The sequence below is a fragment of the Ambystoma mexicanum genome, chromosome 7p, assembly GCF_040938575.1.
Source record: "Ambystoma mexicanum isolate Mex_15411 chromosome 7p, UKY_AmexF1_1, whole genome shotgun sequence".
Lineage (NCBI taxonomy): Eukaryota > Metazoa > Chordata > Amphibia > Caudata > Ambystomatidae > Ambystoma > Ambystoma mexicanum.
The window spans coordinates 294,726,167-294,746,846 of record NC_090939.1 but is presented as its reverse complement, the minus strand read 5'-3'; the positions used below and the strand labels follow the sequence as shown (position 1 = coordinate 294,746,846).

Sequence of the window (20,680 nt, the reverse complement as noted above, 5' to 3'; positions counted from 1 at the left end):
CCTTGCAGATTTTAAAGAGTTTGGCCCACAGAGACGCGGGCTTAAATGTGTGTTCTCTTGTTGATAAATGTTATTGATTTGACTGGCATTTTGGTGCAACCAGTCTAGGTATGTTTAAATGTGGCCTGGCATGCTTTACTGTAATGTTATTACGTGTCTACAATGGTCTACATTGTGCAGCCAGTTGGACATGTTTTCATTGTGGCATGGCCTTTTTAATGGCAAAACATTAACGTTCCTGTGCACTGTTCGTGATTTGCATGTATTGGATTGGTGTTACCCTACAAAACAATTGTAAACACTCTGGATTTTAGCCAATTTTTCTCAGAAAGTGTGCTGTATATTGCATTAAAACACATATTTATATCGTTCTCCTAGTGCAGTGTGCGGCATACTCCTTCAGCAGCACGTCTGTACATTTTGCTCAAGCGTTATACTCTAGGCTGGCCCAGAGTGTGGCGCGACCTGTGATTTGTTGCTGAGTTGGGAGGGGCCCTCAGTATTGCTCGCAGGGTGGCCCCCACATTTTGTGTTATGCCACTGCCTGAATGGAGGGGGTGTGATAGCAGGGGGCTGTGCTGCTTTAGGAGATTTCATAACATGGAGCCAGTGATTCATTCAACTGTGAAACTGCACTCTTTTGTTGTCGTCCAGAGTCTGCTGAAAGGTGCTAATGATTGCGATTGCAGGATGCCCATTCATTGTGCTCGTACTCCCTGAGTCAGATGCCTGCGGCCCCCCCAACTCCTGCTGCAGGGCCCTGTGCCATCGCACAGAAGGCCCATGCTGCGGCGGTCTGCCACTGGGCATGTCCACAGGACATGACCAGATGACACGAGTGCAGGTCAAGGGCACAGCCATGGGTGCAACTTTTGCACCTAGTCTTGCCATTCTTTTCATGGCCTCTTTTGAGGAAAAATACATCTTCAGTCAAACCAACCAGTGGTGCACCAATATCTCTCACTGGCATCGATACATCGATGACATTATCTTCATCTGGACAGGTGACGACACATCTCTCCAACAATTTTCTGAATGGTTGAATACTTGTGATAATAATATCAAATTCACCATGGAACATAGCACTACACAGATACACTTCCTGGGCTTAGAGATTACAGGTTTTAACAACAAATTAGCCTGTAACCTATTCAGGAAACCTACAGACCGCAACACTCTCCTTCATTATCAGAGTGACCATCCACTACATATCAAACAGAACTTGCCATATGGGCAATTACTAAGAATCAGAAGAAATTGCACTTCTCTGAAAGATTTTTATGAGAATGCCGAAGTACTCGGTCAGCGCCTACATACACGGGGATACCCCAAAAGGTTGGTGAATACTGCTACCAAGAGAGCTAGGTTCACGGACCGAGATTCACTTTTGATATCACGGCCGAAACCAAATACCCGTGATGCAGCAAGGTTAACATGCGTCTTGACGCACGGACCCAATGTCTTTGATTTCAAAAAAATGATCAGAAAATATTGGCCCATCATCAGATTACAACTGGTGGATGAGCCTATACCTCGCTTTGCTTATAAAAGAGCAAAAAACATCAGAGATCATCTAGTTCATTCCTCATACAGTAAAATTCCACTCCGCACAGGCCTGTGGAACTTACGCAAGGTTACTGGACACTATCCATGTGGATCCTGTTCGGTCTGCAAATTCACTAAGAAGATCCAAACTTTCAATATTGGCGATAGAAAATGGGTCTTAAACAATCAATCTAATTGCAAGACCAGCCAAGTGATATACTGTATTGAATGCCCCTGTGGGCTCAGATATGTGGGACAAACTATGCGGAATGTAGGGACTCGTATCTCAGAACACCGCTCGAGGATCCGGTGTAAGAATATTACATCTCCGTTGGTCACACATTATTTGACCAACTCCCACAGCCCTGATGACATCTTGTGGTGGGTCCTTGATAGGATCTACACAGGTCAAAATGTACAGCACAGACTTCTCGAATTGGAAAAGAGATGGTTGCACAGATTGGACTCCCTGGACAATGGTCTCAATGAGTTACCTCCTGCTTGAATCCTTCACCGCTAACAGAGTTTCTTGTTTAACAATATTTTTTGAGCGGAGTATTTTACTTAACATGATATGCACATTCTTACCCGGGACGGCTTCCACACAACTATTCAGTCCCGGTGTGCATACACTGTCCTCATGCACACCCAACATTTTTCTTCCTTACCTGGCAGTTTTTCATGCCCAGTTAATTTCCCCATGGCACAACAGTCTAATTACCTTGGGAGCCGGTCAGGAGGGCCCCAACCATAGCACTAGGGGGTGTCCGCTCCGGGGGTGTCCGCTCCAGTACTGGTCCCTGGAGACCAGCATGCCCTTGGGCCGCTCATTAGTCAGAGGCGGCACGAAGAAACATGATCCCCTCGATGTCTCGAGGCGGATACCGGCTTTAACATCCATCACTTGTTTGGTCGACGCCGCGGTGTATTTATTACAACCTGACTAAAACTCTCCCTCCCCTCTGATAGGCTAGGCGGGACACACTCCCCCTGCCACTTGGCGGGCATACAGGGTCCTGATTGGATACCCCGCCCGCTATCAGACACCGGCCCCACACGCCCACCTCCACACGTCACGGCGTCCACCTAAATAGAAAGGCTGCCTTTCCACATTCTAGGAGCCAGTCGCAGCAGATTTTGCAGCGCGATACAGACGCCAGCTGGAGGCGGTCCTTTCCCCTCCACTCCCTTCCTGCCTACGCTTTTTCGCTACGGAACTCAGCTACACCTTATCACAGGTACTGAATTACCTGTACTAATAAAACAACAATATAAAAAATAATTTCCTCTTTTTTTACACACAAATAATTTCGTTTTGGCTTCATAACTTGAAAGCAAACTGCCCTTCAATTTGGGTTTTGTTTCCCTCTCTGTCTGTCTAGGTTGGCTTTTTTCAACAGACCTCATATACATCTGGTGATATAATCTCCCTTCGGAGGCAACTGCCGACTCGATTGTCACCATACAGGATTCAGCCAGTGTCCAACAAGCAACAATGGGCTCACCTCTTTCGTTGAGCGTAGCATAGGATCACGTTCAAGGTAACAATATTCTCATGCTTAGATTATTCACTTATGCCCCATTGGGGTTTTAATTTCAATTTTATTGCACTCTCTTTTTGCCTCAATTCCCCCCCGCCCCCCGGGGTAGGCGGGTCACGAGTGGTGTGTTCTAAGTCCCCAGCGTTGTTGTTCACAGAAAGGGGTTTTCTGGCCAGGTCCTTTTATTTTCCTATGGGGGGGTCACACTAGCATGTTACCAGGTGATCCCAACAGTTTAGGAAATTTAGACTTTGGCATGAAGTGAGTTGCAAACATGACCAAGATCATGCATTTTGCAAGTTTTTGACTTTAGCGATTCATCTACACAATTTTGTTCCACATAAATCATTCTCTGCATCATCTTTTGGACATGTTTTCTCTCTTCATTCAGTTCTTTTCTTACTAAAACATTCCTTTCTCTCTATTTCTCTCTCTTGTTTCCCACAGGGTCTTGCTATTTCTGCCCTGATGAAGGCGGAGCTGGTACCGCCGAAACGCAATATTGCCTAGAGGGGATTGAAGGTCCCTCAGAATAACATCTGACCCATATTGGACCTCTTGTTTACAACAATTTATGTTTTGTTGTTTTTTCAGTTAGCCAGGATCTACAGTAACACTTGTTCAGTATCCCAGTTGGTTTTCGTAGATCACTGTCTATTGAATCAGCCTTATTCGTTGTTTGGGAATATCAGCATTTTTCTTACTTCCCTTTCTTCCCCCTCATGCGTTGGCAGACCCCACCACATTGGTGTATGAACAAATATTCCCACTGGGGTGTTACTGATACTTACTATGATCATATAATGTTGAAAAAAGTATATGTTACCTTTTTCCAGTGTTGATGTTTCTACATTGGGAGAAATATTTCCTTATTTTGGTTTATGTCTCATTGATTTTTCCATTTTTCCTTCTTTCTTTTTTATCTAACATTCATGATTTCTGTTTAGCAATTTTGCATTCTGATTCATACTAAGAAGGATTGTTTTTCATATGTATGTAACCTTGTAAATGTTTTATTGATTGTATTTGTACGGATGTTTGCACATAAAGTTTTGTCTTTAACTTACAATAATTTGCATGACTATCCTTGATGTGTTGTACTATGATGGATACTAATTATATGTAGATGCTATTACCCCAAAGGGGTACTTAGGTTTGGACCAGGGGTAGGACCTTAATTCATTCACACCTTCCTATAGGCCAACCTACATACGTACTAGTACCTTGTGTTAATATGAGTTTCTCTTGCCCTCCTACTGGTACGTTAGCCCACGGGCACAACCACAGCCACAACAGTGTGGCCTTTTTCGTTGTTGAATGTGGGATGACACCAAAGCATGGCTGCAGAAATTGTGCAGTGGGCATTGGGGGTATGTTAGCATAGGAATGATAAAAAAAAATGAAATTCACTGAAGAATCGTAAAGCTATGGTTATTTTATGGTGATAGAAACCATCGAAATTCACTGCAACAAATGTTGAGGATATGTTTTGGATGCAGCGTGGAACATCAAAACCCCAGTAATTTGTCCGTTATGGTTAAAAGAGCAATCCTAACTGGGCCACGGTCATGCACTGTTCATGACGTCACAGATATCCTCACAAACTATGCCATGAGAGATATTACTGATGACATCACAAACGATATCCTGCATAACATTACTGATAATATTGCATATGACATCCATGATGTGTCTACACTTGGGAATAAGCAGTACACCCAACACCAAAAAGAAACTGTTGTGGTGCACTCATGGAGTTCGGTTTGCTAACCAACCTTTATACCTATGGCCTTTCTTCATGTTTCTTCTTAATTAGGCCACTTGCTACACCCAAGTCCAGTGCAAATGTTCTTATTTCGTTTCTCTAGGCACAGGTCACGACCTGTATGGAGTATAGTAGTAACGAAGCTTAAGGGCATGCACAATATTCAATATCTAAACACCTGAGCTGGTAGAATGGTATTTGGACACTGTCTACTGTGCTTACTGTCTGGTTAGGGTGAAGGCGCAGTGCTTCTGCAACTACTTTGGCACCCCCCACACCCCTGGTCAATTGGGGGTAGGGGTGGAGTGGGGCGCCAAATGTTTATTTTCGGTGGTGGGAGAAGGCGTCCTTTTGAAATTAAATGTGCTCATGGGAGCGGGTGCATTTTACGACGATAGGGTGCTGCGACACCCTATTAAGTTGATAATCTCCCCAATCCCGTGCCGGAGCAGGGAGTCAATCACTGGAATAGGGCGCTGATGAAAACCGCCTCGCTCTCTCGTCGCAGCGGGCAGGTAATTATCTCAATAGGGTGCTAGCAGCCTATTGTTGTTAAATGCGCCCCCAAGTAGATTTAATTTCAAAAGGGCACTTCTCCCACCACACCAGCTTGGGGTAGCCCTGAAAATGCTCCTCCGAGCTGGCGCCCTGATGGGCTCCGGCACCCCAGGCCGTCGCCTGGCCCGCCCTGCCCTAAGGCTGGCCCTGCCTCTGAGGCATGGGCATATTGCTTGTGCCACTGCCATACTTTTCTTTACTTCTCAGGGTCGGAGCACAGAAATTCAAAGTTTTGACACTACCCTCAACCCTTCTAGAATGCTCCTATGGAGTGTTTACACATCAGCGGCGACGGTATATGTGATGTCATCAGTGAAATCATTTGTCTTGATATCAGTGAAGTTGATGTCATTCGTGCTGCCCCGTGAGGCGTCATGACTAGTGCTTGGGGTGGCTGAGTTATGGTTACTTTAGGAGAAATAACTGGGGGATTGTCTGGGGTGTTGATGTTTTGAACTGCAACCATAGAGTCCCTTCAACTAAAAATCTTTCAACGAATTGCTTTGGATTTTAATACTGTGGGTTTACCATAATCAGCGTTTTAAAAAAAATGTAAATATACTCTGAAGTCACAGCAATGTATACACACACACATCAGTATAACGCTTACAGAACTTGCTGCAATTGTTTCCCTAGGGCGCCTGGGCACGGTTTTCACATGCTCCTAAAATTAGTAGGGTGTCAGTAATATTGCCGCATGCCATGGCCGTTGTTAGACAGTATCAGTTTACCAAAGCCATTATGAGCCCAACCTCAAACACTAAGCCTCATTCTAGTGGTTAGCTTTGATAGCTGCGATTGCTTTCATTTGATAGCCTGCCTGCAGCCAGGCCAAGTTGGCTATGTCACCCCGTGCTGACGGGAGCCACAGACATTTTTGCTGACTGGAGTCATGCTATCTTTGCCAGTTTGCTGGAATAGACACAGACAGCGATTGGGTCATGCTGAAAACATTCCTGTCCGGTGAAGCAAGTCTGTTTGTATTTTTGGTTTGCCAGGACTAATGAATTAAAAGTCTTGGGTTCACTAAAGTTTGCAGCTTATTAAAGCTTGCCAGACGGGGGCGGGGGGCCGCATTTTTCTCCTCGAGCAAGGCAACATGATAAATGCTCTTCCTTGGCAAGGAACGCCCGTGGATTTGTGGAGGGAAGCAGAAAAGAACAGCCCTGCGGGGAGAAAAAGCCCCCGGGAAGTGCTGCAGGTACCGGCACGCGGCCCCAAACAGCTGTCGCGACCCCTCGGGCCCCTGTCAGCGTGCAGCAGGTGCTGGAGCCCTTTCTTTTATTGACGCTTCACGCCAGAAAGGCAACAACAAGCCAACGCGGCGGCTGGCCCCGGATTACACAAGTGCAGACACACTCGGCTGAGTGAGGTAAGGCGACAGGTGTGTGGGAACGTAACTAAGGCCAGGGAGCGGTAGCAGCACGTTCTGCTGCAGATTTTAAGGAGAAAGAAGCGCTGCTTTCACTGACAGGTTAACAGCAGAGCTGCACTTTGCGAACCTCCTTAACTCCAAGCTGCCCGCCGCGCGCTGCCCGGGAGACTGCAACGCAGTTATGGAGATGCCCCTTTTTGTTTTGACGCTCATGTCGGGGGGAGGGAAGCGGAACGCTGACATGTTGGGCACTGTGCATTTTGGGTTCCTGTAAGGAAAATGCCCCCAACGTTTCCTGACTGTTTCCTACATGCATTTTGGCAGAAGTGCAGCATTGCATCTTGCCACACAAATGCATCAAAGGAAAATACTGTATTGTTACCTAAGCATCACTAGAAAAAAATACCGTGTGTACACGCTGCTGTGAAAATGAAACGTTAATCGCCTGCTGCACGTGGCCGGTAAACACAAGCTTTTTTTTAGGGCCGTGCTTTTGTTGCTTGCGTGCAGCGCCATTACATACAGTAAGCACAGAGCGTGCCTGACTGCGGGAGAGTGTTAGAGGACTCCCTGTCGCGCGCGTATGCATGTGCAATGGTGTTGTTGTGTGCAGGTTCGCTGCCTTCTCCGCAAAATGCTCCTTAAAGTCCCAATGCGAGCTATATCTCACCGTGAACACTGCTTTATTGAGGTGTCTTTCTTTCTATGACATGAGGCTCATCTCTACAGAGCGATCTATTATTTACAACACAGCCCGGTACTCACAAGCTCACTCTTCCAGGAGTAAAACACTCCCTGGGCGATTCATTCTAGGACTATTGAGGAACAGGCAAATCATAGAAACGAGGCAAATATTAGACGCAATATGACGGATTGGGGTCCGAGAAAGGAACATAATTCGTTTGAAATGTACAGAATCACACTGCGAAAAAGAAGTGACCACCGCAAGCCACTTACAATTCACGTCTCGGTCTTATGTCTGCACAAACAGTTTACACTTTTATTTACATGTGTTCCAAAAAGTAAGAATGCAGAAGATCTGAAATTCAGGAAACAAACAAATGTGTAGGTCGCCGATTTTTCTATTTCCTGATTTTCCAGGGGACTGCTGAGCAACTGGAAACCGATGCACACACCCACTGGGGAAAGATGGCTTGCTGGCCTCTGCACTCTATTGAAGGCTCACATGAGAGTCCTAGTCATTTAAGAAATGTGTGGTGGATGGTATTTACTTTCTTTTTGTCAAAGAAAGGGATTTTTACATATCTTTTGAATAAGCAATGTTAAATATGAACGGCATATACTTGCAAATTGATCCGAGCATGCAGACCTTTTCTAACTGAGACCAGCTGCATCACATTAGCCAATGCTCTCATCATATCCAAGCTGGATTACTGCAATGCCCTTTATGCAGGCTCTAACAAGTATATCCTTGACAAACTACAAACTCTCCAAAATAACGCTATCAGAGTAGCTTTAAATATTCCTAACAGAACCCACATCTCCACCTTTAGGAAAAATATCCATTGGCTAAAAATCAAAGACAGGATCACCCTCAAAATACTCTCCCTCACATCCAAATGTCTCAACAACATTGCCCCCCCTTATCTGGCCAACAGAATCCACAAGAGAACCTCTAACCGTCCCACTAGACTGACCAACGCCTTCACCTTAGTGGTGCCTAGATTCAAAAAGAGTACAGCCGCCGGCTCTAGTTTCCCAATCATAGCTGCGCAAACTTGGAACAAACTCCCCTTGGATCTCAGAATGGACCAACCTTACTCTAGTTTCAGGCGAAAAGTCCTCACTTGGATCCGTGCCAATGACACTTAGCTCGACCTCCCCCTCCCACATAGACACTAGATGCCTGCAACCAGCTGAATGACATCCGATCAACTAGACTGAACCGTAGTTCCGCATTTCTTTATTTCGTTGATCTAACGTGAACTGTATAAACTGCACTTTTCTTGATTTAATTGCGAACTGCATAACGTGTATTTCTCCTGTAACTAAGTTCTTAAGCAATCTTGTACTGTTTGCGCCCAGCTACCCCTTCGGGTTTGGTTCTGCGCTATACCAAATAAACAAACAACAACAACAACAACATACACATACAAGTGGTAATGCATATCCAAAAAACTTAGATTACACAAGTTATTACATCAATCTTGATTCTTTTATTGTTGACCCAACGCGTTTCAGGAGAATTCACTTCTTCAGGGGCAAATTACAGTTAATTATTCTTATTCATATCTGCAAAAAGATTTTTTAAAAAAATAATACTCATTAGAATACATTTGTATTGACGCATACAATATTTCAAGAAGCAAAATGAAGTATATACTGAATAAAACATATCTTCCAGTCGACAACAAATTTCTGGCCAAATTGGCCTATGTTTTTACATTTTGTGCACGCAGTCATCTATTTATCTAGATCATCAAGAATATCGCCAATGTCCGCTTATTTACTGAAAACTTCATAATTTTGCAATTTCAAAATCAATCCTAAATCGAGTAAATAATCCCTAGTTCTCTAAATTGTGCAGCACATCCTAAAAATAGATTGAAAATATTGTTTATGGTATTTCTAAGTTTAATAACATAGTATCCGCTTACCCAGGTTCCCCAAGGGGGAAAAAAAGGTTTTCCAAATGAAGCTACTGGAGATGGTTTCACTTAATTATGGCTCATTAAGTTCAGGTAGGTGTTAGGATCGAATATCCCTGAATGAATAAACGATAAAAAATGCGGGATGCATTCAAAGATCTAGATCATTAAAAGTCATGGAAATAACAAGTAAATGCATCACCACGTACCCAAAGATAATATGCAAATATAAGCTACAAGAAGAGTAGCTATCTGCCGTCAAGCTGCCAAAGAAGTTAAGGACGCTTCTAGTCCGTTACTGTAGCCAAAAAGCAGAGGGATTCACAAGGGACCGCAACGTCAAGGGTCACCTAAATAAATACAAATGACTAGGGTCAAGTCTCACTGAGATAAATGTCAAGGGTGAGGTAGAATGGTAGTCTATCAGAAAAACGCACTGGTTTAGCGAGAGCACCTTAGTCCCCGTCAGTTCTCCGAGCCGCTTCCTTGAAGATCTCAACAGGAATGAACGGCCTTAAGTACTGTAGGGTTAACGTCATGATGTTAATTAGCATCTGTTGGCGTGTGAAGATCCGCTTGGACGTCACAGTGTAAACACTGTGACGTCATAGTGCGCATGCGCATGCGGTATTACCAGTGAAAGTGTTTTTATTATTCAAAGAAGGTATAGAATGTTTTAACTGCGCTGGTGGCTATACAGCCCAAATGGTATACGGGAACTTTATTTTGTGTCATATGTCACAACCCATATGCCAGGGTTGTGTATTATCTCCTCAGCACTTTTAACTATATTCAATACTAAATGGTATAGAGTAACATTGTTTGAAAATATAATTACATGGGAGTGCAGATCGATTCTCTTTCTTTCTTAAAGATGGCTTGCTGCCAAGACTTCCCTCGCTGAATTTGGAAACAAATCTTTTAAACTATATGGTGATGTGAACCTCTAGGGTAAACTTTATGCTCATTTTGTGGGCATGTAGTCATAATATCTAAAGTTGTCCCTCTGACCTTTCCTTGACACTGCTCCTGTCCCTCCTGTCCCAGATTCATGATAAAATAGGTTGTAGTTAGTTGTCTGACCCACTCCCCAAGAAGACATGTGAGCGTGATATGGGCGCATAAAGAGCCCATTAAGTATTCTTTTAATGACATATATAACAGGGTTGAAACTCTATACGGGTGTGTGATGAATTGTATTTTGCCTTGCAGAAGTACAAGGATGAGTAAGGGTAAAATGTTCACTCAGCCCTGACACTTCTGCAAACCAAAACACAATGCAATCATAGAGGTAAAGCGGGGTCAATCAAGAAATATACCACCTTTGCATTTTGTGGTAATGGAGACCAAGGCCTTCTCTCAAGAGGAGTGTGAAGGTGAACCAGTAGTGACCCAAACAACGTAGTATCACAGTCCACATTAAACGGAATGCCCAATCAAGGTTCTTTGAAACTATAAAACACCTTAATAAGACACACCATCTGCAAGTAGAACGAAAGAGATTACGGCACAAAAACCCTCCCCAAAGGAAAGAACAGAGAAGATGCAACCGACTGGAGAAAGTAGCGCTTTGAGCGCATTTCGAGGTGTGGTAGGTAAGGCACTACCATAAAAAGGATATTGAATTGAAAGCAGGAGCGATTGTGACCTAACCAGTCTTTAGGGACCCAGTGGACCCTGGGGGCAGTTCAGTGTCACAGTACCTGGATTCAGTTCTTTTTTTTTTAATTATTATTTTTTTTTTTTAAACAATTTTTATTATTTTATAACAACACACCAAACATTACAAACTTGGGACATCCGCACACAGTTCAACATCATCATGTTATAAACAGCTTTCTTCAGTCCCGCACCCTCCCACGCCCCCCCAACTTGAGCCAATTTTTCCATGTCATCAGCCTGTGATTCTTCAGGCGGGTTTGCCGTCTCGTTAACCGTCTCAACATCACTTAGATCGGATTGAGGTGGGCCTTTCATAGCGGCCACCAGCTGTCTCCATTCAATTAGGGGTCCTCCCTCCTCCTCCTCCCCTCCCCTACATACCATGTCAAACCAGACAGATGTTTCTGCCTCTGCCCATTTTGGAAGGTCAGCCCACCACAGTTCTATCCTTCGTCTCTGGGCCGCTTTCCAGCCCATTGATATCCTTCGTTTAGCCAGGATATATGCTAGCTCCTTCATTTTGCTTATGTGCCTTAAGTTACGTGGTCTAGGGAAACCCCCCAACATGCATGCCCAGGCCGACACCACCTCTATAGCTATACCACATCCTGCCAAAAGTGTCTTTAATTCTGACCAAAACCTTCCCACCTCCGGGCAAGCCCAGAACATGTGCAGCAGCCCGGCCTCCACCTCCACGCACCTAGGGCATTTCTGGACCATCTGGCCACCAAACCTGGCGATCTTACTGGGGGTGAGGTATGCTCTATGCATGACGTACAGTTGAATTTGCTGGAGCCTCGCGTTCCGAGACACTTTTTTGTGATATCTTTGGGCCCTTTCCCAGAGCCCATCCGACATGGGCTCCCCCATCTCTTCTTCCCATAGTTGTCTCAGTTGAGTCAATTCCTTCCCCACCTTGGTCCCCAGCAGTTCATATATACGAGAAATCTCATGCCCACCCTCCGAGACATCATATATCATCTCCATAGTGGCATCCGGTTGCGCAGTGAGCACCGCCGGTGGCCACCTTGCTTGCACCCTTTTTAGCATTCTAGTGTAAGTTATATACCGCCCCTTATGCAACCCCATATCCTCTATCAGTTTTGGGAACTCCAATGCCTCCCCCTCTAGCCATATGTCTCCCAAGGTGGCCAGGCCCACTGGTTCCCAGTACCTGCGGACCCCCTGTATCAGCTGGGGGTCCTCTCCGCATAGCTCCACCAGCGGCACCTGCGTGGAGTACGGAACCGGGTGTCCCGATATCAGCCACGCTCTATGCCACAACTCCCAGCCCAGTACTAGAAGCCCCGCCATCTCCCGAACCCTGGATTTGGACAGCTACACCACTTCTCTGAGGAAAAAGGGGGCCGGTTCTCTACACATCAGTCTAGATTCTGCCGTCTCATCATCAGACGGCTACCTCGCCCCATATTGCAGCTGCCCCGCCAGGTAATACAGTTCAAAGTTTGGCGAGTTTATCCCCCCCTGTCACACGCGTTTTGAAGTTTCCAGAGGGCCACTCTATTCCTGGAGTTGTTCCAAATAAAGCCAAGGCACAAGCTGTGGAGGGTAGCGAAAAAGCGCCTCGGGATCACATGCGGAATGTTAACAAAGAAATGCAGTAATCTAGGCAAGACTACCATTTTGAGCAGAGCAGCTCTCCCCACCATAGCCAGGGGTAGTCTGGACCAAAATCCCATGCTATTTTGAATTCCTGCTACCGCCTTTACTGTGTTATGTGCATGTTCTTCTCCTGCTGTATTATGTATGTCTATTCCAAGGTATCGGAACGACTTAGTGCACCAGTGTATTGGCAATATTGGCAAGCTCCCGGGTCGGACATGCCTATACATCCCCAGGGGGAACACACTAGATTTTTTGGGGTTAACCGCTATGCCAGAGAGGACGGCAAATTGCTCCATTACATCCAGAATGTACTGCATGTTCTCCTCTGGGTAGTGCAGATACAGCAATATATCATCAGCATATAAGGAAACAAGATGCATGCCTCCCGCGGTACGGATGCCTATCTCCTCGTATTGCTGTCTCAGACAGATGGCCTGTGGCTCCAACGCCAGTATATATAACATGGGTGACCACGGGCAGCCCTGTCTAGCCCCCCTGCTTAGCTGCCATTTATCTGAAATGATGGGACCCATTTTAACTCTAGCAATCGGGGAGCTGTATAACATTTTCACCCACCTAAGGTACCCTGGTCCTACTCCATAGCCCTCCAAGGTCGCGGTCAGCCAGCGTCATCTAACTGAATCAAAGGCCTTAGCCACGTCCAAAGAGGCAATAGCTAGTTCGCCTAAGTCTTCTTGTGTGTGATCGATGACATGGTGCAACCTCCTGAGGTTATCAGTTATGTTCCTGCCCGGGACATGGCCCGTTTGGTCGGTGTGTATCAGTTTACCAATAACAGCATTTAGCCTATTTGCTAACACAGCAGTGAGGATCTTACTGTCCTGGTTAAGCATTGAAAGGGGTCTATACGACCCGCAGTTCGTGCTAGGCTTACCCAGCTTCAGAAGCGGAATGATCACTGCCTCCCGCAGGGACTCTGGTAGTCCACCTTGATCGTACGACTCATTCAACATGGCCAGCAGCGGGGGAAGCAGCTCTTGTTTTTATAAGCTTTGTAAAATTCGCTCGGAAGCCCGTCCGACCCTGGAGCTTTACAGGTGGGCAAGTGCTGTACTACCAGCTCAAGTTCTTCTATTGTAATATGGGCATCTAAGTCTGCACGTTCAGCATCGCTAGGGTGGGTAGGTCCACCTCCTCCTGGGTATTTTGGGTCCGCCCCCCACCCCCTTCGATTTCTCTGATCACCGATCGCCGCGTCTCGCTCTTGTATAGCTAGGCCAGCAGTCTGCCCGGCTTATCTCCTCCCGCATGCTGTCTTTCCACGTATTTCTTGTAGCTTATGTTACATAATCTATCCCAGCAATCCCCGCTAGCTTGTTGTAGCTGCCTCATCTTATCTCTATCTTCTCTAGAGGTGCCCCCTCTGCGTGTCATCTCCTCCAACTCCTCCTCAATTCCTCTCAACTCCTGCTCTAGGCCCCCCTGGAATCCCTTAGATTTCGATATGGTGACCCCCCGCATAACCACCTTGAACGCCTCCCACACGGTTCCCATGGAGCAAGTTCACAATATACACTTTCCGATTTTCTAACATCCCTTTCATAACGAGCAGCCTGCCGCCTTGGTCCGCCGTGACCTGGAGCAGCTGGAATGGTACATGCAGTGCCACCCATGTAATAACCCCTCTGGCATAGGCCGAATACGTGGCTCCCCCCATGCACCCCCTCCATTTCTTCCTGACCACTTCCAGTTTCTCCTTAGTAAGGTGGGTCTCCTGTAACAACGCTATATCAATCCTCATCCTTTTCAGATACATCATCACCTTGTTTAATTTCAGATAGCTGTTTAGTTCCCTGACGTTCCAGGTGACGACTTTAAGACACCCTGGCGCCATCACTGCAGTGTCCCGCCCTCCCTCTCCGCCTATTATCCCGCCTGTTAAGATTCTCGTTTTGGCTCATCACCCTTTCCCTCCCATCCAACGCCCCCATCCCTATCCTGAATCCCGGGTCCCCAACTTCAAACCACTGCACACCCCCACAACCCTCCCCCCACCTCCACAAGCTTCCCCCTCCCCCCAACTTCGACCCCAACCCCAACCCCAACAAATGCCCAGCTCCATCCCTGGATCTCAGGCCCCCCCGCGTTTGGCTCTGCCCCAGAACCTAGGCCCAGAGCCCAGCAGGGTGTCACCGGACTGCCAGTGACCTAACTAAACTTCTCTTTATGGGGTTATGAGGTCAGGCTCTGTGTAGCTCCCCTGTTAATATCAAAGTTTCCAGTGCCCCTGGATCATATTCATAACTGTGGCTCCAGGCATGTATCCCCGCCAGCTATATACAAAGCTATATTCAAGTCCCAATGTCACTCGCTACCGCACCAAGGAAGCTCCAAACACATGTTACTTATCTTCGCCTTCGTTTTCCTGGATATCCGATTCCTGGGGGCAGCTCTGCGCATCCAGCCATCCCATGGCGTCCTCAGGAGTATAGAAAAACAAGGTTCTGCTCTTGTGGAATACCTTCAGTTTAGCTGGGTAGAGCAGGATGTACTTGTGGCCGGCTTCCCGCAATCTTCTTTTCACCGACCCAAAGTTCATGCGGTTACGCTGAACCTGCAAGGTATAGTCCGGGTATGCCGTTATATGCGCAGCCCCCCTCTGTATTGTGCCTCCCTTCCGAAAGTGCTCGAGGATTTTCTCCCGGTCTCGGTAATTTAGGATCTTGGCGATCACTGGCCTATGGGGGTTCCCCGGCGGCGGCCTCCTCATCAGGGCCCTATGCGCCCTCTCTACGGCGAACCCCTGGGATAGTGCTCCCCCGGGTATCTCCTGCAATAGCATAGACTCAATGAATTCGGTGTTGTTAGTTCCCTCAGCACCTTCCGGCAATCCGACAATGCGAATATTGTTTCTTCGGGCGTGACCCTCCGCCTCCTCTGCCCTGTTCTCCAGGCTGCCTACACGTTGTACTAGGGCGTGAAGTTCCGATTGATGAGCCGCGCAGGCCGCCGTGTTCGGGGCCACCTCTTTTTCCAGGGCTCCCGTGCGTTCAGCTAATGACCTTACATCTTGCCAGAGAAGGTTCACATCCTCCTGCACTGCTCCTACCTTGAGCTCGAGTGCGACTTTCAGTTCATACATTGCTAGGCCCAGTTTGGTCTCCAATGCCACCTTCATGTCTGCTATCGCCTCTATTACCTCCTGGTTGCCCATAGGGCCATGGCCCTCGTAGGGGGTCTTATCATTCTTTCTGGCCCCTTCAGTGCCTGGTGGTGTACTGGCGAAATCATCCAGTGTGGGCTGCTTGGCTCTTTGTCTGAGGGGTTTATTGGTCGTCATGGTGCATCGGGGGCAGGTGGGCTGAGCCCACAGCGTGCGATCCTCTTGTCGAGCGTGCTAAGTTCCTCAAGGTGTCAGGGCCCAGCCTGATCGTGTCCTGGGTGTCCTGGTAACTTATCTCACCTCCAGGATGGACTGTGATCTCCCACGTGCACCTGTAGTTGCAATCACCCTTTACAGGACCCAGGCTCCTACCCTGAACTGTCCCCCAGTGCCAATGCGGCCCACCGGGCCCGTGTGCTGCCCCCCTGAGAGTTTTCCAGGTGCCCCAAAAGGTTCCTCCTCACTGGGACCATGTCGGGGTGGCCCGTGGATCAGTTTCCTTTGTGTAGCTGCTTATGTAAGGGCTCTGGCTCCAAACCGCCATGTCCAGCAAGTCTAGCCGGGCTGAGCGCTCTGATGCTGCCTGGTACTTCACTCGCGGCTCCGCCAGCCCTGGGGCATCACACATCCATCACCGGGTCCAGGCACTCATTTGTCCTCTCCTCTGCCCGTGTCCACGCCGGCGGCCACCCAGTCAATGCGGGAATCGTGTCCCGCTGGGGGCTTAGGCTCACCCTGATGTCCGGGTCTGGGTGTGCGTTCACATGAGCTTGGCGCAGCACAGGGAGCCGGCCAGGCGCCACCCACAGGGCGCCCCTGCTGTTCGCACGATCCCGTGGGGATCTTCTCTTCAGGCCCACCCGTGCTGTGGCTGACCCGTTTCCAGGAGTGTCGGGTCAGGGCGAGGCCAGTCTTAACCCCTGTACGCTTTACGCACTGCAGGGCTCGTAGCAGCCGCACGGGGGATGCTCCGGCATCACCTGCTAGTCGCCGGATCTCAGTGCGGGCCGGTGTCCGCTCCTCCTTCCAGCCCTTGTGGGCCTGGGCTCCGCTCCCCCAGGTGCTCCTTATCCGGCAGCAGGGCTCCAGGCGCACAATGCCAGCTGGCTCGCCCACCGCGCCCGCACCCAGAGGCGTCTGTCACAGCTCAGTGCAGCGCCCTGTGGCTCAGCTTGACGGGGTCTCCTGTCCCACCCGCCCCCGCTGTGGGCAGCGATGTATGCCTCTAGGTCCTGCTGGCCCGCTCACAGTCCGGGACCGCTAGTGAGCCTCCAGGCTGGGCATCACATGTTGCATGCAGCAGCGATGGGCTCAAATATGCCGCAGCTGCCAGTGATCCCGATGCGGCGCTGCGGTCGATTTATGACACTTTGTCCTGGTCCGCCATCTTGCCAGTGCCCGAGCCGTGGGCACCCCGCTTCTTCTTTCTGGCCAAAACTTCACGCATCCACATCCAATCGGGCCCCCACAGCACTCGGAACATGCACCAGATGTTCATGCACACATGGCTATGTTGCCAGCGTGCGGTGTCCACTGTAAACTGCCATCTAGCCACGCCCTGGATTCAGTTCTTAGTGTGCTGATGAATCAGACTCGGGTGCGAGCGTTGATGCGAGCGTTGATGCGAGCTGATCAGGCACAGTCTGGCATGTACGATCGTGGGGCCCTGGCAGCAAGCGGGTGTCGAGTAGGGCAAAAGGCAAGTGCTATGTTTGGTCGAATGGTGGCAGTTCAATGATGCAGGTAGCGGTGGTTCCAAGAAAGCCTTACAGTTGGCCAGGCTGAATCAGGCTTTGTCCGCTGGGAGAGGTCAGCGAGTGACACTCCAGCAGTTTGAGTAGGCAGGTGACGGTTGTGGAAGTGGTGATCGAGGGTGCATCGAGGTGCAATCAATGAGGCAGCAGTTCTATGGCTAACTGGGCAGTGCCATGGTTGTAACCCCCGGTTAGAGTCAGCGTGTGGCCCTCCAGATATTCGGTTTGGGTTCCGGCATTGAGAAGACACTTTGAGCCTAGCAGGTGATGTGCTTCTCTAGGACACGATGCACTGTCAAAGTGATTTTGATGCAGTACAATAGTTCGGCTGTTTGGAGGAACGGAGACACCAGCACCAGCACCTTCCCTATTGATCAGGATGCGGGGAACACAGAGAAACTGGTTTGGTGTGAGAAAACAGGGATCTTCGGCTGGTTTGGCCCTCGCTATGGACTCGAGGACAGGATGCTCCAATTCTGGCTCTGCTCTCCTGGCACATAACATCCATTGCAGATTGGTTGGTCCTGATCCACAGCAATGGTCACTTCCGATGTTCCCTGCAAGTGATTAGAGAATAGATCTGTCTTGGACGGCTCCTTCTCCACTTCCACAGGAGGGCTTTGAACAGTGCAACTGTTCTAAAGGAAGTCCAGGTGAGAATGTTCAGAACGTCTCTTCGGCCTTAAAGGATCCTTGAGGAACTGAGGGAATTCTGCTGGAGGGGTGCAAAAACCCTTATTTTAAGGGCACAAGTCCCCAAGTGATTGGTCTAAAGCTACCATGCTTTAGGGGACCTATCTCTGCTTCTGGCTGAAGTGGATTTTACCCTGTTGGTCTTGCACCCAAAGTTCTTTGCTCCAGAGGAAGTGGAGGAGACAGGAAAGGGAAAGAGAGATAATGAGTAACGGGATGGTGGAAGGCTTCTTCCGGTGTCAAGAGCACTCCTGCCTGTCCTACTTCTGCCCCATCCCTCCTACTGGCAACAAAGACCTTTGGATATGCAGCACCCTGGTGTGAGGATACTTCTCCTGAATGGGTGTGCTCCTTTGATACCTGGGCCTAGGAGAGCTGCCTGCTGTGCAGTTGTCTCTGGGGGAGGTGGTTACCGGCCCTCCCAAAGAGAGTCAAAGAGAGGCTGGGTTCTCTGGGTTTCCGGACCGGCCTGTGGCAGTATTGGCCCGTCTGACCCGAATCCACATTCCTTTCCAGCAGAGCTGACACGAGTGCTGACACATGTGCAATATCAATTGGGATGTGGTGGCCATGACCATAAGTATCGTCATGAATTATGCTTAAATGCAGGCATAGCTTATTCTTAGAGATTACCCTGCCACCAGCATGGGGCATGCAGGATCATCGTAGTTTGGTTACAGAGGGCATATCTTAAATGCCACCCATCGACTGCAGTGATTGTGGACGGAAATGGGGACTGACATGACTGGAAGGCATAACAGTCCGCAAGGCTTTTACGCATTCCATTCACGTTATGCCCCTATGCAAAATGATCTTCTTATTGTTGTTACATTTGGGCTGGAGATGTTTTGTTGCTATAAATCCCATCAGCCTCAGCACAGTTAATGGTGAGGGATAATATGAGCCGTAGTCGTAAATATCTTGAGAGCTTTAGGTTGCAGATTAATGGTAACTTTCAGACATCTCATTCAAGACCCTAGTCTTAAATGCGCACATGAGTTTTGTAATCCGTTGGCTTTATGTATACTCAGAAGTATGTCAGAAATAGACCTTTTTTGTTAATTCACATTGCTTACTGTTGAACATTGTTTTGTGTTGTTGAGAGGGATCTCATAGATTATTGAGCTGCACTTCTTTCAGCAGCATTGGAACAATGCTTTTAGTACCACTTTCTTGCCCATTTGTCCACATTACTAGAGTGCCCAGATCACGTCAATTTAAAGCTACAGGAAGCTCTTTGACAGTCCTGGAATTTCCTTTAACTAAATTTTATCGCACGGGTCTAATTTCTTCTGTTGAAGTTGACCAAAACTACATCTTCCAGAAAGCATTAATTTGTTAATTGAAATCTCATGTCTAGAAAAATGGAGATCTAGTGACATGGTGTTATATAGTCGCTCTTCGCATTACTCAGTAGATCATGTTTATAAGCAGCTCTATGAAGCAGATGTAACTACACACTGTTTTCAAATCAGTTGCTGAGATAATGTTAGATATTTGAAATTAGCAATCCAACTGCACTTTCAATCGAACAAAATATTCAGACACTCAGTGATGGCATCACACTTTTTTCTCAAACTGATATTGCTGTGTTTGAAACAAACATAGGTGCTACCAGACTGCTTAAGATCTGTGGAGTTGGGAGTTTAAAATAATAATAATAATAATAATAATAATAATAATAATAATAATAATAATAATAATAATAATAATAATAATAATAATAATAAGTGTTTTATAGCACCCTCTTCCTGCTATTTTTTTTGGCCTCACTCATTAAGAGAAGAGATGGTGCTATTAATAAGATAGCAGGAAAAGTAGATGTGAAATCTGTAATATTGATCAGTGCAGTTTGGAAGTACCAGGTTCCTCTGTGTCAGGCGGCTTCTCTGAGACTGCTAGAGCTGTTTGAGAGCATATTGTCTCAAGGGGAGGTCCCAAATACTGGAAAGTGTAAGACGTGCTTAGGGTAGAGTTGCTTGCTACATTAGGGGAGCATGATAGAGCTCAATAGAGGGGTAATAGAGGGTTATGGGTCGTCACTTGGCGGCATTCCCATGGTGTTAACTAGGCCTGTGTTGGTCATCAGTGGGTGAAGTTTTAGTAAAGTGTAATTACAAGATTTTAGAGGATGGTTGGTTAGTGGGGGTAGACCATATGGTGTAAGTGTAGTGGGAGAGGAGGAGTAAACCCAAAGGTAAAGGGTCCTCCAGGGAACTAGATAGCATGTGCCTGCTGGTGCCATGGAAAGGTGGCTTGTTAGATGATTTCGTTGGTGTTTGTTGGGTTCCTATTCTACTGGGAAGGTGTTATATTTCTCTTGACCATTTACAAATGGTTTTTACTGCATTCCGTTGCTGGCGTAATGCTTCTTTGGGTTCCTAATGTATCTTTAGGTTAGGGAAATAAATTCCAGTTGATTCTATTT

General features: G+C 47.4%; 1 protein-coding gene across 1 annotated transcript in view; it reads left to right on the top strand.

The window, feature by feature from the left end:
• The first annotated feature begins 6,434 nt into the window (after positions 1–6,434).
• Positions 6,435–20,680, top strand: part of MAP3K7CL (MAP3K7 C-terminal like) — a 253,885-nt gene continuing 239,639 nt past the window's right edge. Inside the window, exon 1 of the mRNA XM_069636364.1 lies at positions 6,435–6,781. The gene's annotated coding sequence lies outside the window, so the exon portion shown is untranslated. The remainder of the gene's footprint in view (positions 6,782–20,680) is intronic.